This window comes from Podarcis gaigeae (genome assembly GCF_964106915.1).
Source record: "Podarcis gaigeae genome assembly, chromosome: 17".
In the NCBI taxonomy this organism is placed as follows: Eukaryota; Metazoa; Chordata; class Lepidosauria; order Squamata; family Lacertidae; genus Podarcis; species Podarcis gaigeae.
In genome coordinates, this window is record NC_139694.1 from 41,188,951 (window position 1) to 41,204,759 (window position 15,809).

The following is a 15,809-nucleotide window of genomic DNA, read 5'->3' on the forward strand; positions in this document are numbered from 1 at the left end:
ACAAAGCATTTCAGAACTGGACAAGGCTGGATCTGGCCTAGGGCAACCTGGGTTCAAATTCCTGTTCAGCCACAGAACTCTTGGGGTTTTTCTTGTGAAGACAGTATTATTTTATTATTTATTATTATTTAGTGAATTTATATACCGTCCTATACCCGAAGGTCTCAAGGTGGTTCACAGAAAAGATCAACATAAAAATCGCAATATATATAATCAAAATAAAAACAACAACCCAATAACATCCCCCCCCCCAAAAAAAAGAGTCACATTTTAGAAGGGCATAGTATATGTGCTTGCAAGTGCTAGAAAGCCAGGCTGGAATACAAATGTAATGAATAAATTATACTATGAACTGGCTCAGTTTATAAACAGGACAATTATTTAGTAATGAAATAGTTGTCTGACTCTACCTATGAACCAAGACAGTTTAAAGAAGGGCAAATAACCTTGTTGCAAACGATTCTACTCCTCAAATCACACATGGACATGAATCCCAAACATGATTCAGCATGACTACTCCTTGTGGGCAAAGAAGGCTGCATTCATGGCAGAACAGCGGAAAAGAGTGCGGCTCTGGAGCATGTGGAAAAGGCATCTTGGGAGCCACAGGTGAGCCAGGCGGCTCTCACTCTTGCTCCAGCTCCAGTCTTTGATGTGGGGCCCAGGTAACCAACCAGATGCTCTCTGGGTGGATTACAGCATCTGGAGGACACTGGAGGGCATCTGAACTTGAGACCTGCTTCTGGCTGATTCCCACTGGGGTCAGTCCACATCTAGCATTGATACATCACTCCATACAGCCTGACCAAATCAGAAGAGCACATGGGCAGTGCAACTAAGGACAAATGTTTCCAATATTTAGCTTCCCCAAACTCTTGGGATTCTCCAATTGCTCTGTCATGCAACAACTTTAGGCTGGTACCTAGAAATGTTTTTGCTTCCCTGACACCCTAATTCAACACGGAGAAAAAGGAAAACTTCAAAATGCACACAAAAACATTCCAAGATGTTCTGCATCTGCAGTGCAGGCATGGGTCATGCTGGTTCCACCACCCCACCCCACTTGAGCAGACGCTCCCAGCCCTGGCCCAGTAAACTTCCTATTTATACCTAATCTTCTCTAAGCTGGGCCCGAGAAATCAGCAGCCGGTAGCTACACATGAGGCCAAATATATCCTTGGGGTTGCAGTGCTTCCTTCCACCGTCCACACTCCAGGCACTGACTCTCATTAAGAGAAAAGTATGGGAAGTCCTCTCCCCAGATCAGAGAATCCCTTCCCTCTGTTATCCAACTAACAGGTCTGGTCTCCTGCCCATCTTCTGATAAGCAGCCTTGACCCTTTGATGGAGAGACTCTAAAGGAGTTAAACAGGGACAGGACTTGTCTGCCAGAGTGTGCACTCAGCTGTGTTTGCATCCTCCAGGAATCTGAAGTTCTGCTTCTAGTTTGGAGAGTGAAATAGCAGCATCCAAATGGTTAGGGTTGGCACCCCATGGTGGTAAAATTAAATTCCACACAATGAAAGAACCAAAACTGGTTAAAAAAAAAGTCCTTCATTTCAACAGGTTTTGCAGATATACAAACCTAATTAATTCCTTGCTGAATCAAAGCAAGGTCTGTCTAATTCAGCAATCTGTCCTGAACAAGATCATCCAGATGCAAGATAAGGCACAAAGGTTATGACTGCCCCCTCGACTACGTCTCAATATCTGCTGCTCAGCAATATACTGCCTTCTACAGAGGTTCAATTTCACTATCACAGCTGATCCTTTGCTATGAATTTGACTAATCTATTTTTTTAAAGCCATCTGTGACTGAATTTAGATATGCAGCACAACATAGTTAGACAGCCAGTACGGAAATCCATTTTTGAATACTCCCCTACGTGGAGAAATGGCCTTTAGTTCTACCTTTGGTTCTGCCAACAATTTCATCCTGTCAGGCAGATAAGGGCCTGTCAGGGGCTCAGGAGCAGAGGCACAGGAGAGGGAGGAAATGGAGAGCGAGGGGGAGGAATCCGAGGGGAGCGTAGGCGGTGACAGTGGTCAGAGGGAAGATTCACAGAAGGGAGCGCCGATGGCCAGGGCAAGGGGGGTGCCAAGGGGGAAACCCCAGAAGGAAGGGGCCAGCGGGGACTCCCAGAGCAGCAGTTGGAAATCAGGACCAGCTTCCCCACCAGAGCGCAGTGGGGGGGAGGAGTCCCAGGCATCGGGACCAGTGTTTTCACCACCAGCGAGAGGAGATGAGTCAGAATTGACCACGCCTCCATCGGAGAGCGGGGAAACGGTCAAGAGGAAAGTTACCGGCTGGGCGCGCGCGCCAAGTTCAAATGTACAGGCGAGCGGCACAGCAGGTAGCCCGGATAGGGAGCCAGGTCCTAAAGCCCGCCGGAAGGAGGGGCAAGACTCAGGGGGGTCAGCGTCAGAAGAGTCCAGAAAGGAGGAAACCCCAGGGGGCAGAAGGACCCAGAGGAGGAAAGAACAACGGAAGAGGTGGAGTAAGGCTAGAGTCTTAAACTGGTGTCTAGGAGGCGGAGACTCAGATGGAGCTTTGCCGGTCTAGGTTCTAAGACGTAGAGTTGCACGCTGCGGTTTGGAAATGGAAACTAATCTTCAATAAAGACTTTTATACGTTATTACTGACTAGCGTTGGTCCTCTGTGAGCTGGGACCTAGAGGCAACTCTGACAGGGCCTAATATTTTTTTTAAGTCATCACTTCACGGCCTTGCAGTTTAGTCCTGATGCCACCCTGGGATGCTTCTCAGGAGGAAGCTGCATGCAAGCAAGTCTTAAAAGTTTGCAGTACAGTATCTGTGAAATCCGGGGGGGGGGGGGGGCTTTGCTCAGCATTGCTGGGCCTGTGGAAGTCCATTAATGGAAAAGACTGCTCAGTATCTTTCTACTGAGAGATATATTCATTTCATTTCATTTTCTCCCTATGTTTATATCCCACAGAACCAATTCTGTGCTGCTGAATGGTGGGGGATGAGCAATGGCAGACATTTATTTAAATTGCTAGTTTGTCCCCATTGTGTTTTGAGCAGGTCTGCTGCCTTGGATTAGACATGTAGAAGGTTTTTGACTACCAGCATTGAGTAGCTAGTAGAAAGTCCTGCTCCACTCTGTAAAATTCATTTTGTTTTTTTCACTTGCCACGAGCAACAAGCAACAATCCAGGTCACTGAAGTTCCAAACCCCTGAAAATATTCTTTGGCTTCCTTTCTGGCTTCTGAGATTTCAGCAGGAATTGACCACACATTTTGGAGCAGGACTGCGGCTAGAAACGTGAGGGTTTTTTTAAAAATGAAAGCTGACATTTGCAGGGAGCCAAAGCTTCTGCCTTTACTGTGTATGACCTTCTCTGCTCTCTGAGAAACTGCAACATCTACACAGGACTTCCCATGCATTTCTCCCTGCCTGTCAGAGAACCGCTGCTTACCAAATGTTCCTCAAAATCTTTCTAAGATACAGCTTCCAAATAAAGCACACAGAAGAAGGCTGTTGACGCAAATATGGGCAGCACCATCAGTCAAAAGGACTGACTCCTTAAGGAGGCAAAAAGAAGAGAAGGCTGCCTTGAGCTTGAGGCTCTACATCCTCATGTTATCCTCATCAAAGGTAAGAAGGCTCCTGCTTGCTCTACATATGGTCCACACACACCCCAATATGTCTCAGAACAGTCCCCATATGGTCTCCCTAATTAGAAATCCCCTTCCAGGTTTTGTTAATGGAAAGTTAGTTCCTCATCAAGGGCAGGATTCACCTAACCCATTGTACAGAACTTCCACTTGCGCAGCCGGCCTCCCTCCTCCCCCCTTCAACATGGGGTTCCTGGGCCTGGGAGACCGCTCAGAACAGGGCACAGGGGGGTCCTTCCATCTGGCAAGCAGAAATGCCTAAACAGACAGAATGGTAGGAAGAGAAGGACGCTGAATTCCACCCAAGCTCACTTTCCTGTTGTAGACGTCAAGTTACTAGGAGAGCCCCAAATGGTTTAGCACACTCATTTTGTTTTCTGCATCTCTTCCAGGTGTGCAATATCCTTTAGAATGCTACAAGCGGGAAACAGAACTGTATACAGGATTCCAAGAGTGGCTGCAACATGGATTTGCATGGGGACATTACCGAAGTGGGAGTTTAATTTTCTGCCCCTTTACTAATCATCTCTAGCATGGAATTTGCCTTTTTCACAGATGCTGCAGACTGGGCTGACATTTCCAAGTGTCTCTGGCTGCCATCTTCTGAGTTTCTCAAATCCTAGAGAGAGGTAGATGAGGCAGTAAGGCCTAGAAAAGGAAAAGTAGGAAAGGGAGGGCAGAGAAGAGCTGTGCCCCCAGCCAGGCTATGCAGACATGCACAGGACCAGAGTTCAAATATTGATTTGAAATACATAGCCAAATAATTGACTAGTCCTCATCAGAAGCAAAAACTCATCAACGGCTACTATTCTCCCATAGGCCTTCTTGTCACATTCTGATCTGAATGCAAGCCTTTAATCATGAGAACCATGCAGCCATGATCTGGCTTATTAGGGCACACAATTCTCAAGCCCCTTTTGAGTTTATTTTGATCCAAAAAAGCATATATCCCACTAAAAAATCAAGACTTAAAAATAATATTGTAAAATCACAGTAACATTTTTCTTAAAATATTGGAGTCTTCAGACTGATGCAAATGTGTTGCTGTTGCATCATAAACATAATGTGATTTTGCTGCACTGCTGTGGGTACAGCAATTTCACCCTGGTTTTGATAAAGCTGCTACAGACCAAGCCTGGACAAAGACTCAGAGTGTGAAGCCTGGACAGAGGAGGAGAAAGAACTCTCAGTCCTTCCCACAGCCACCCCAAAGGTTAGCTACTTAAAAGAGGTGCTGGGCCTCAAACCAGCCTGAAGAGGATGCCCTTGGACTTGGGAGCATGGCTATGTTGCTGTGGCACTCTGCACACGCTTGGTTTGACACTCTATTTATTACTTCAAATGGTGTATGGGGATTGAACCATGATGGCTCTGCAAGCAGGTCTGAGCCAGAGTCCTTTCCCCCAACCCCAGTGCGCAATGCAAGTGCTGAGAGGCATTTGCTTCCTTCACACCCATTCCTTTGAACCACGAAAGAAAGTCGAGCCAGCCAAGAACCAAGTTCACTTAGTTGCTGGAGCCACAAACGCCTTTTCTGTACTGTTTATGTCTTGGACCCAGGTTCCCATTAGTCGAGGTGGCATCCTTTCATATTCAGGCATACATGGATTTGTCACTGCTGCCCCCTCCCAGTTTGGCCCTTCAGGGACCTCCAGCTCAGGCAAAACCCCTCAGCTGAAGCACAGAAACCACAGCACCCCAAGCAGCAAGCCAGGTCTTCTCATAGCCTTCTAACTAAAGGCTAGGGCGGCTGAGAGGGCAGAGGTAGTAAATGCACTTACTGGCGGTAAAGGGCCCCCCTCCAGCCCCCACCCCTTGTCTTAAAGGAGCAGTCGCAAGGAGGAAAAGAATCCTGCTGCAATGAGAGGTTCCATGCGGCAAGCAAAGGACAGTACTCATCCTTCTATTAATATGCGTGGGAATAACTTGGCCAACTAAGAGGCAGAGATGCAGCCCTGCAGAGTCCAGGGCACACAGCCCAACGTTGGCTGGGCACTGGGGTGAACGGCTGTGTGCTGAAGAGAAGGCGAGGAACGCATTGAAAGGCCCTGTGGTTCTGTCAGGGGCACAGCTAGTGATGTTAAATTCTCGAGAATAATCATGGGTAAACTTGTTCAGATGGCAACCAAAAACTGTACAGATATTTTTATTCAATGGGGCAAAGAATTCACATTCTTTGATTTTTTGCACCAAACTTGAAATTGAAAATTCAGTGTGAATGACTCACATTAATCACTAAGCCTGCCACTAACCGTATATTTACCATCAACTTTGAATTCTAATTATGTTGCGTATGTATGAAATGTAGCTTTTAAAGTAAAAGAAATATAAAACACAAGACACACTAAACAACTGAAGATGATTGACAGTGTGGATGGGATCATGGGAGTGGGAGGAGTCTAAAAACGCTTTCTTATTGGTCAGCAGGTCAGCACTTTTGACATATAGAGAAACTTTTTGTTTAGTAAAGGAACCACAGTGAAAATATATAAGCCTACTTGTCACTTGCAAGTATCAAATTAAAAAGTAAAGTCCTGCCCAGGAGGACTCCCCTGCTGTGAGTGCCGTCAGATCCTGTCCCTGCCTCTCACCTTCTGGCCCAGGGTGGGGCCTGCCCGGGAGATCTCAGAACAGAGCAGAGTTCTTCTTAAAATGTTTTTTTTTTAATTTCTTTTTACCTTTTTAAATTATTTTTGGTGTGGGAGATGGGATGGATGTTCAGTTGGATTTGGGAATTTGTTTTAATTTTGGTATGGTTGTAATTTTTACGGTTTTTGTTTTATTGTGTTGTTTTGTTTTTATATAGGTTTTATTTTGTTTTAAGGGGAGGAGTCAGGGCTGCCTGGGAGTCGGTCCCAGCCAACAAAATGGCTGGGGCAGGTTCCATGGGGGGGGGGGGATGCACTGGGACAACCGATCTCAGTGATCACAGGTAGGAGGAGGAGTTACGCTAAGACCAGACCATGTCATTTCCAAGGAGGCAGGTTTAGTCATTATTTGATGACTATCCCTGCCTCCAGGTCTGGCCTTGTCCAGCCGGATACTGGAATCAGCAAGGGATACCCATACGACCTGAAGGTGCTGCTGTGCAATACTAGGTCAATGATTCATAAGACCACTGCCATCCATCACTTGATCATGGATGGAGGACTTGACCTGGCATGTGTAACAGAGACTTGGTTGAATGAAGCTGATGGGCCTGTTCTTGCTACTGCGTGCCCACCAGGTTTCTCTTACACACAGCAACCCAGGCCTTGTGGGCGGGGAGGGGGGATTGCAGTGATTTTTAGGAAGTCATTAGTTTGCACCAGGCATCCTATTGGGAAGACCTAGTTCACTGAGTGCATGCTCTGGAAGTTGGGCAATAGGTGTACCAACCTCCCCGCTGCACCAAGGATTCCCTGCCTGAGCTGCTTCAGGTCATGGTGGATGTTCTCCTGGAGACACCTAATTTGGTTGTCCTAGGGGATTTTAACATCCATGCCAACACGACCTTACAAGGGGCTGCTCGGGACTTCGTGGAAAGCATGGCCTCCATGGGGCCGTCCCTGAATAAGTCTGGCCCAACCCATAGCCGCGGACATGCCTTGGACCTGGTGTTCACCTCTATGGATGTTGGTGATCCGACACTAAGTAAAAGTGAAACTAAAGAAGTGCCATGGTCAGATCACTTCCTGGTGCAACTGGATTTCTCTGAGACCCTTCCCCTCTGCAGGGAGGTGGGACTGATTTGGATGATCTGCCCCCGCCACTTAATGGATCCAAATGGTTTCCAAAGAGTGGTAGGGGATGTTTTATCCCATGTTGATGGCCTTTCAGCCGATTCCCTGGTGGTCCGCTGGAATGTAGAGTTAACCAGGGTTACTGACTGTTTGGCTCCGAAGCGCCCTCTCCAATTGCATGGAGCCCAGACAGCCCAATGGTTTTCCATGGATCTGAGGGCGATGAAACAATCGCTGAGACGGCTAGAGCGCTGGTGGTGGATAACTCATTCTGAAGCTGACCGGACACGGGTTAGAGCTCAATATCGAGCCTACCAAGTGGCGATAGCTACAGCGAAGAAGACTTTCTTCACTGCCTCTATTGCGTATGCAGAAAATAGCAGCAGGAGACTCTTTCAGATGGTTTGCACTTTAACGGAACCACCTGCTCCATCGGGGTCCAGTGCGGGCCACATGATCTTCTGCAATGATTTTGCAAAGTTTTTTGCAGATAAAGTCACTCACATTCAGGAAGAGGAAGACTCCACCGGGGAAGCAGAGCCGGGGTGGGACAGTGCTAGAGTCCTGTCTAGTCAAGTTGCATGGGATCAATTCCAATCTGTTACTTCTGAGGATGTGGACAGGCTGCTTGGACGAGTGAAACCACCTGTCTCCTTGATCCTTGCCCATCCTGGCTTATAAAAGCTAGCTGGGAAGGACTGAGCGATGGGCTTCGCGGGGTCGTGAATGCTTCTCTCTGTGAGGGAGCCTTCCCAGACCCGCTGAAAGAGGCGATCATTAAACCGCTTCTTAAAAAAACAACAATATGGCCAACTATCAGCCACTCTCAAATCTTCCATTCTTGGGCAAGGTGACTGAGCTAGTGGTTGCTGAACAACTCCAGGCACGCCTGGAAGAAGCGGACCATTTGGATCCCTTCCAGTCAGGATTCAGGCCTCATCATGGGACTGAAACTGCCTTGGTCGCGCTGGTCGATGATCTCCGGAGGCGGGCTAGGGACAAAGGTGAAAGCTGTTTCCTAGTTCTGCTGGATCTATCACCACTGACCATAACATCCTTCTGGACCGTCTAGAGAGACTGGGAGCTGGGGGCACTGTTATACAGTGGTTCTGCTCCTAACTCCTGGGCTGCGTTCAGAAAGTGGTGTTAAGGGATGAGTGTTCAGACCCCTGGGCTCTCACTTGTGGGGTGCCTCAGGGTTCTGTCATCTCCCCTATGCTTTTTAACATCTACATGCAGCCGCTGGGAAAGATCATCAGGGGGTTTGGGTTTGGTGTTCATCAATATGCAGATGATACCCAGCTCTACCTCTCTTTCAAATCAGAACCAGGGAAGGCGGTGAAGGTCTTGTGTGAGTGTCTGGAGGCAGTTGGAGGATGGATGGCGGCTAACAGATTGAGGTTGAATCCTAACAAAACAGAAGTACTCATTTTGGGGGACAGGAGGCGGGCAGGTATGGAGAATTCCCTGGTCCTGAATGGGGTAACTGTGCCCCTCAAGGACCAGGTGCGCAGCCTGGGAGTCATTTTAGACTCACAGCTGTCCATGGAGGCGCAAGTCAATTCTGTGTCCAGGGTGGCTGTCTACCAGCTCCATCTGGTACGCAGGCTGAGACCCTACCTGCCTGCAGACTGTCTCGCCAGAATGGTGAATGCTCTGGTTATCTCCCGCTTGGACTACTGCAATGTGCTTTACGTGGGGCTACCTTTGAAGGTGACCCGGAAATTACAACTAATCCAGAATGTTACAGCTAGACTGGTGACTGGGGGCGGCCGCCGAGACCACATAACACCGGTCCTGAAAGACCTACATTGGCTCCCAGTACATTTCCGAGCACAATTCAAAGTGGAGCAGATCATTAAACAAACAGTCTGCGAGCACCTAGAAAGGAATGCTGTGATCACCAATAGTCAGCATGGATTTCTGAAAAATAAGTCATGTCAGACAAACCTGATCTCGTTTTTTGACAGAATTGCAAGCCTGGTAGATGAAGGGAACGCAGTGGATGCAGCCTACCTTGATTTCAGCAAGGCATTTGACAAGGTGCCCCATGATATTCTTGTAAAGAAGCTGGTAAAATGCGGTCTTGACTATGCTACCACTCAGTGGATTTGTAACTGGCTGACTGACCGAACCCAAAGGCTGCTCATCAATGGTTCCTCTTCATCCTGGAGAAGAGTGACTAGTGGGGTGCCACAGGGTTCTGTCTTGGGCCCGGTCTTATTCAACATCTTTATCAACGACTTGGATGATGGACTCAAGGGCATCCTGATCAAATTTGCAGATGACACCAAACTGGGAGGGGTGGCTAACACCCCAGAAGACAGGATCACACACTTCAAAACGACCTTGACAGATTAGAGAACTGGGCCAAAACAAACAAGATGAATTTTAACAGGGAGAAATGTAAAGTATTGCACTTGGGCGAAAAAAAATGAGAGGCACAAATACAAGATGGGTGACACCTGGCTTGAGAGCAGTACATGTGAAAAGGATCTAGGAGTCTTGGTTGACCACAAACTTGACATGAGCCAACAGTGTGACGCAGCAGCTAAAAAAGCCAATGCAATTCTGGGCTGCATCAGTAGGAGTATAGCATCTAGATCAAGGCAAGTAATAGTGCCACTATATTCTGCTCTGGTCAGACCTCACCTGGAATACTGTGTCCAGTTCTGGGCACCACAGTTCAAGAAGGACACTGACAAACTGGAACGTGTCCAGAGGAGGGCAACCAAAATGGTCAAAGGCCTGGAAACGAACAGCTAAGGGAGCTGGGCATGTTTAGCCTGGAGAAGAGGAGGTTAAGAGGTGATATGATAGCCATGTTCAAATATATAAAAGGATGTCACATAGAGGAGGGAGAAAGGTTGTTTTCTGCTGCTCCAGAGAAGCAGACACGGAGCAATGGATCCAAACTACAAGAAAGAAGATTCCACCTCAACATTAGGAAGAACTTCCTGACAGTAAGAGCTGTTTGACAGTGGAATTTGCTGCCAAGGAGTGTGGTGGAGTCTCCTTCTTTGGAGGCCTTTAAGCAGAGGCTTGACAACCATATGTCAGGAGTGCTCTGATGGTGTTTCCTGCTTGGCAGGGGGTTGGACTCGATGGCCCTTGTGGTCTCTTCCAACTCTATGATTCTATGATTCTATGTTGGTGATGTCCTTGAAAGCCCTAAACGGCCTCGGCCCAGTATACCTGAAGGAGCATCTCCACCCCCATCGTTCTGCCCGGACGCTGAGGTCCAGCGCCGAGGGCCTTCTTGGTAGTGGCACCCGCCATGTGGAACACCCTCCCATCTGAAGGCAGCCCTCTTTAGGGAAGCTTTTAATGTTTAACAGATTACTGTATTTTAATACTTGATTGGAAGCCGCCCAGCCAGATGGGTGGGGTATAAATTATTATTATTATTATTATTATTATTATTATTATTATTATTATTATTATTATTTTATAGTTAAAGTTAAACCATTCTAAGTTGATAGCACCGGTAATTATCATGTTAAGGTTTGGTAAAAGGAAACTCTAAAGTTAAATCATATTTTATTCTTCCAACAGAACATGTACGTGTTATAGGACAAGTCAAAAAATACAATTGGCATGTTAAGGTTTGATACAAGTAAATTCAGGAATACGCTATCTTGTGCTTCTAATAGCTCTAACACTTAATAACTGTTTTGGTAACTAAAACACAGCTTGATAAACAAAACCATATGCATACATATAAAAAAGAAGCCATTAACATTAAATATATTATCATTATATGATAATATATTTCAGTATGTCAATCTCTGGTAAATGGTACCTTGTACCATTGAATGGCACTGCAAAAACCAGTTACTGGCAGTAAATAAAAATATGGAAATATCAACTGTTTAAATCAAGGGCACCTCAAATGCTCTTTCGCATAATAGGTACTTTAAGTGTATAAAGCATTAAAGCTACTTTCTGGGGGGGGGAAATCACACTGTATGGCCAAAGGGTACAGAATTGGTAAGAATAAGGGCACACCAAAATAGAAACAAAAGGCTATTACATATAACTGAAATACATACAAATTCATATGTTCATCGAATTAAATGAATAGCATTTTTAAAACTTTAAAAAAAAGGTTTTCTGTAGCTCACATTTCAGAACTGCCAATGGTGAATGACACAATGTCCAGTAATGTAACTGGATAAAAAAAAAATCATGATTCATTACTTACACTGGCAATATCACAGTTTGACTTATTATTTACTAGATTTTTTTTAATGTGGGTTGTAAAACTGGTTCTTACATTAGAATTTACAGTTTGTGGAGAATATTCTCCGGAGAATTTTCTCACCTCACATCACTAGGCACGGCTTTCCTCTCATTTTAGGACCCTTTGAGATTTAACCTGGGACCATGTACAGGCTCAGCAAAAAAGAGTTCGGGTTTCTAGGTAACACTGGTCTTAATCTGCTTGGGAAATGTGCTTTTTGGATGGACCACAGAACTGAAAACATTGGGGCAGATACACATATGCAGCTGCCCAATACTATGCCACAGGGCTTTTTTTCAGCTGGAGCTTACCGAAGCTCAGGCCTAGCACCTGTCAGGTGGGCACCATGGACGTTCTAGGAGAACGAGGGAGAAGCTCATGGTGGGCTCCAGAACCTCTTTTTCTAGAAAAATAGCACTGCTGCATCAGCCTATTGGTCCATATGGTGCAGTATTATCTATTCTGATTGGCTGCAGCTCTCCAGGGTTTCAGCCGGGGGGTTTTCTCCCAATCCTGCCATGAGATACCAGGGTTTATTATTATTTATTCCATTCACATCCCATCCTTCCTCCTGAAGGAGCCCAGGGAAGCAAACATATCAATAATAAAATCATTTTTAAAACTCTAAAATAGTTATCTCAGGATTGCCAGGAACAGCCTCTTTCAGGCATCAAAAACCTAGGTAAACAGGAATGTTAAAAAAAAATCTCTTGAAGGTCAGTAATGAAAGAGACAGACACCTCACCAGAGAGGGCATTCCATAAATGGAGTCACCACCAGGAAGGCCCTGTCACAGGTCATCACCGACCCGGCAGCTGCTACTGGTAAACCAGCAACAAGGCCTCGCCTGCCAGTTGTGGGGTCCAAGAGGACCAAGATTGGGGAAGGTGCTCTTTTAGGACGGAACAGAGAACCTTCTGAATGTGAAGCATGTGATACAACACTGAGCTTTCCGCAGCCCCCCTACAATGATTATTATTTTAACACACGTCTATTCTACCTTTCAGACAAGTTGGGTTTCCAAAATGGTTCAGTTAGCATCCAAGCAAAGGGATACGAGGGACATCCTGGCTTGCGGAGCAGTCCCTGACTGCCCCTGGCTGTTGGCACTAACAGTGCAGCCTCTTCCAACCAGAGGGAGCAGCAAAGGGAGGTGCAGCTGTGTTGAGGGCTTGACAGAGGGCAGAAGATGCCAACCCACAGAAACAGCCCTTCAGGCGATCTGCACAGCCTAAGAGAAATGGCTCAACATTCTGGTAGAACTGGAAAAATTTCAGGCACCTAATAATCCAGGAACATCCTGGAAGTGAGATACGAATGCCTAGGAATTTCTCTTTTACGTCTTAAAATATGCAAAAGAAGGGAACAAAGTCATCTAGCGGCACTTTTTATATTCAATATTTATTATTCAAAACTAGCTCCTGATGACCCATCCTCTTCTCCCAAATACTCTTTTGCAATCTAGCTTGAGCAAAAAAAAAAACTAGAACTCATGGAAAAGTTGCACAAAGTGGGGCTCACTCAGTTCTTCACAGCTTCCTTTTCTATGGGATAAAGCAAGCAGTTGTAAGGTGAAGGCACAGTTGCGGGGGGGGGGGGGGCAAGCATTCTTCTCACTCCAGATACTAAGGGCACCAGGGGACAGTTTAGCCTCCACCCCCAAGAGAACATACAACCCCCCTCCACTTAAGTGAAAGACTTCCACTTCCTTGTATAAGAAAAATGAAAGGACAGCACTTGGAGACTTAACATTGGGGGGGGGGGTGCAGATACAGAGATCTCACAGGCACTGGCGGAGGAAGAGGAATGCGGGGGGAGCACACCGCCCCCGGCAGCGCAATCCCGGTGGGGTGCCATCACGGCTGTGCCCCCACCAGCACTGGGCACCACACCCCCAAAGGCGATGTGCCACGCCCCCAGGACGCAGCCCTGCCTGCTCCCCCCCCCCCCCCGCCGCCAGAGCATGACGCTCCACTACTGCTCACAGGGGTGAGAAGCGCTCCTCCTCAAGGCAGATTCACCAGCACACACACACAAAAACAGGGCTGGTTTTTCTCCTATGAGGGGAGTATTGACTTAAAGCTAAAGTTGTATTCCTGGGGAAAAAATAAACCTGGCTGTGTCTGGCTATCTCCATCTATCATAATATGCGCACACACACACCTCTTTATCTCTCTCTCTCTCTCTCTCTCACACACACACACACACACACACACACACACACACAGAGCTTTTCATTCACCATACAGAATACCAATTAATTCAAGATTGTGGGTTACTGACAACTTCTACAGTATTCTTTAGTGTGAAAAGCATGGTATTTATTTCATCCTCACACAAAAAAACCAGCAAGGTTTTGCATTGTGTTTCCCAAACTACAAAAAAGTAGGACCAAGACTACCAGGGTCACCCAGAATTCATATGTCTCCTTCAAACCTGTGGCCATATATTTTGTTGAAGTAGTGAGGGTGAGCTTTCATGTAACAAACTACCCTCCAAACTGCATGTTTTGCCTTTCATGTTCATTTAGAAAATAATAAAAACATTTTTAAAAAGTAGAAGCCAGACCGAGAGGCAGCATCCAGACTGTAAATGGAGGAGCCTAGATTTGAACTTGGGTTTCTTGTTTATTAACTCCTACAATCTGTGTGCCACTTAATCCCAATTGCCTCTAAGCAGCGTACAGGAAATGCAATACAGTAAGATGGAAAAGGAGGTAAAGCTACAAAATCAGAATTCAATGAAAAAGCCTACTGCAATAAAAAAAAGTATTTGTTCAACAGGGAGGGGGCTTGTGTGACCTCCAGTGGAGGGAGCCCCACAAAACTGGGTGCAGAATACTGCATGCATGGCTCCTTGTGGATCTGAGTCCAAGCCATGGGGGCCACTAACCATAAGGCCTCAGTGATGGAGCAGGCAGCCCCTGACGTATCCTTGCATTCCCCAAGGCAGGGCACACAGAAGGAATATCCAGCCACCATCAGTATTTTTATGGGGTGGGGGAAGTGAAAAGTTGGTGGGGATTTTCACTCCCAACCAGTATTTTTCCAGCAGTGGTGGCCTCTTGTCACCAGCTGAGGCTTCCTCTCCTCCCCTTTATTTCTGCTTCCCCAGATGCCTGCACTGGTGAACCCATGTTACTGACCAGGTGGTGATTCAGGGAGTGAGTCAAAGATGGCCACCCCTTGCTGGCATGAGGAATCCTCATTCGCCTCACCCTGGATTAAGGGATCATATGCACAATTGCTAGATTCTCTCTGGAAGGCAGGGCTCACGATGCCATAGAGGGAAGACATTGTTCCACTTACAAGCATAGGAAGAACTCAGCTTCTACTGAGCCAGACCACTGGTCTATCCAGCTCCGTTCTTTCTACACGGACTGGCAGCTCCTCTCCAGGATTTCAGGCAGAAGTCTCTCCCAGCCCCACCTGGAGATGCCAGAGACTGAACCCAGGATCTTCTGCATGCCAACTCAGCTTTGGTCCTTCCTCTGCTTCAGGGACACTTTCCAAGGAGAGACTAAGGCTGAAGGTCAGGACCCCCCCAAATCCCCCTGAAGTGGAAGAGCAGGTCTAATCCACACCCAGCACTCCTCCTTCCCCACTCCCAGCCTTTCTGCCTCAGAGTCAGCAAGAGAGGAGCCACGTTGCTTTCCACGACCGCAGAAAGAGAGAGAGCAACTTGCAAGTGACACAAAGAAGGTAAACCGGGGGGGGGGGGGCACTCCAAATGGTCCTTTTCCCAGGCCCCAAAAGGAAACTGCAGAAAGGAAACTAAAGTATCCATTAGCCTCTGCTGTACCCAAATAGCAAGATGACAGCCAGAACCCAGCACTTGTGACTGATTTGCTTACGGAAGAGCCATGTACAAAGCACCCCATGTACATCCTGGAATGCTTGGCTCTTGCAGGCAGCAGCTGCTGTCTCAGCTTGAGATAAGCACCTCTAAATACTGGTAGTGAGATTGGGCTCCAGAGACCAGCTTGTGGTCTGGAGATTGGCAGTGATCTCTGGATCACTCCCACCCCTTCCTGCCCTCCAGCCCACAGAAAGAGGGAAAGGATTAAGAGTCAGAGGTTCCTTTGATGTTGCCCTCCGATGCTGAAGAAGCAATCCACTTTTCACATTCCGTTTTAGAGCAGGAGCTTGCCTCTTCAACAGTGCCAAACTTTAAAGACACCCCAACCCTCTTAGCCCTCGCTGCTG

General features: G+C 46.9%; 1 protein-coding gene and 1 long non-coding RNA gene across 7 annotated transcripts in view; one reads left to right on the forward strand and one right to left on the reverse strand.

The window, feature by feature from the left end:
- Positions 1-11,915, forward strand: part of LOC310835355 — a 300,425-nt gene extending 288,510 nt beyond the window's left edge. The window contains exon 3 of the long non-coding RNA XR_014559592.1: positions 10,935-11,915. This is a non-coding gene — a long non-coding RNA (uncharacterized lncRNA). The remainder of the gene's footprint in view (positions 1-10,934) is intronic.
- Positions 1-15,809, reverse strand: part of CDK16 (cyclin dependent kinase 16) — a 61,880-nt gene that overhangs the window by 39,478 nt on the left and 6,593 nt on the right. The gene's annotated exons all lie outside the window — the stretch shown is intronic.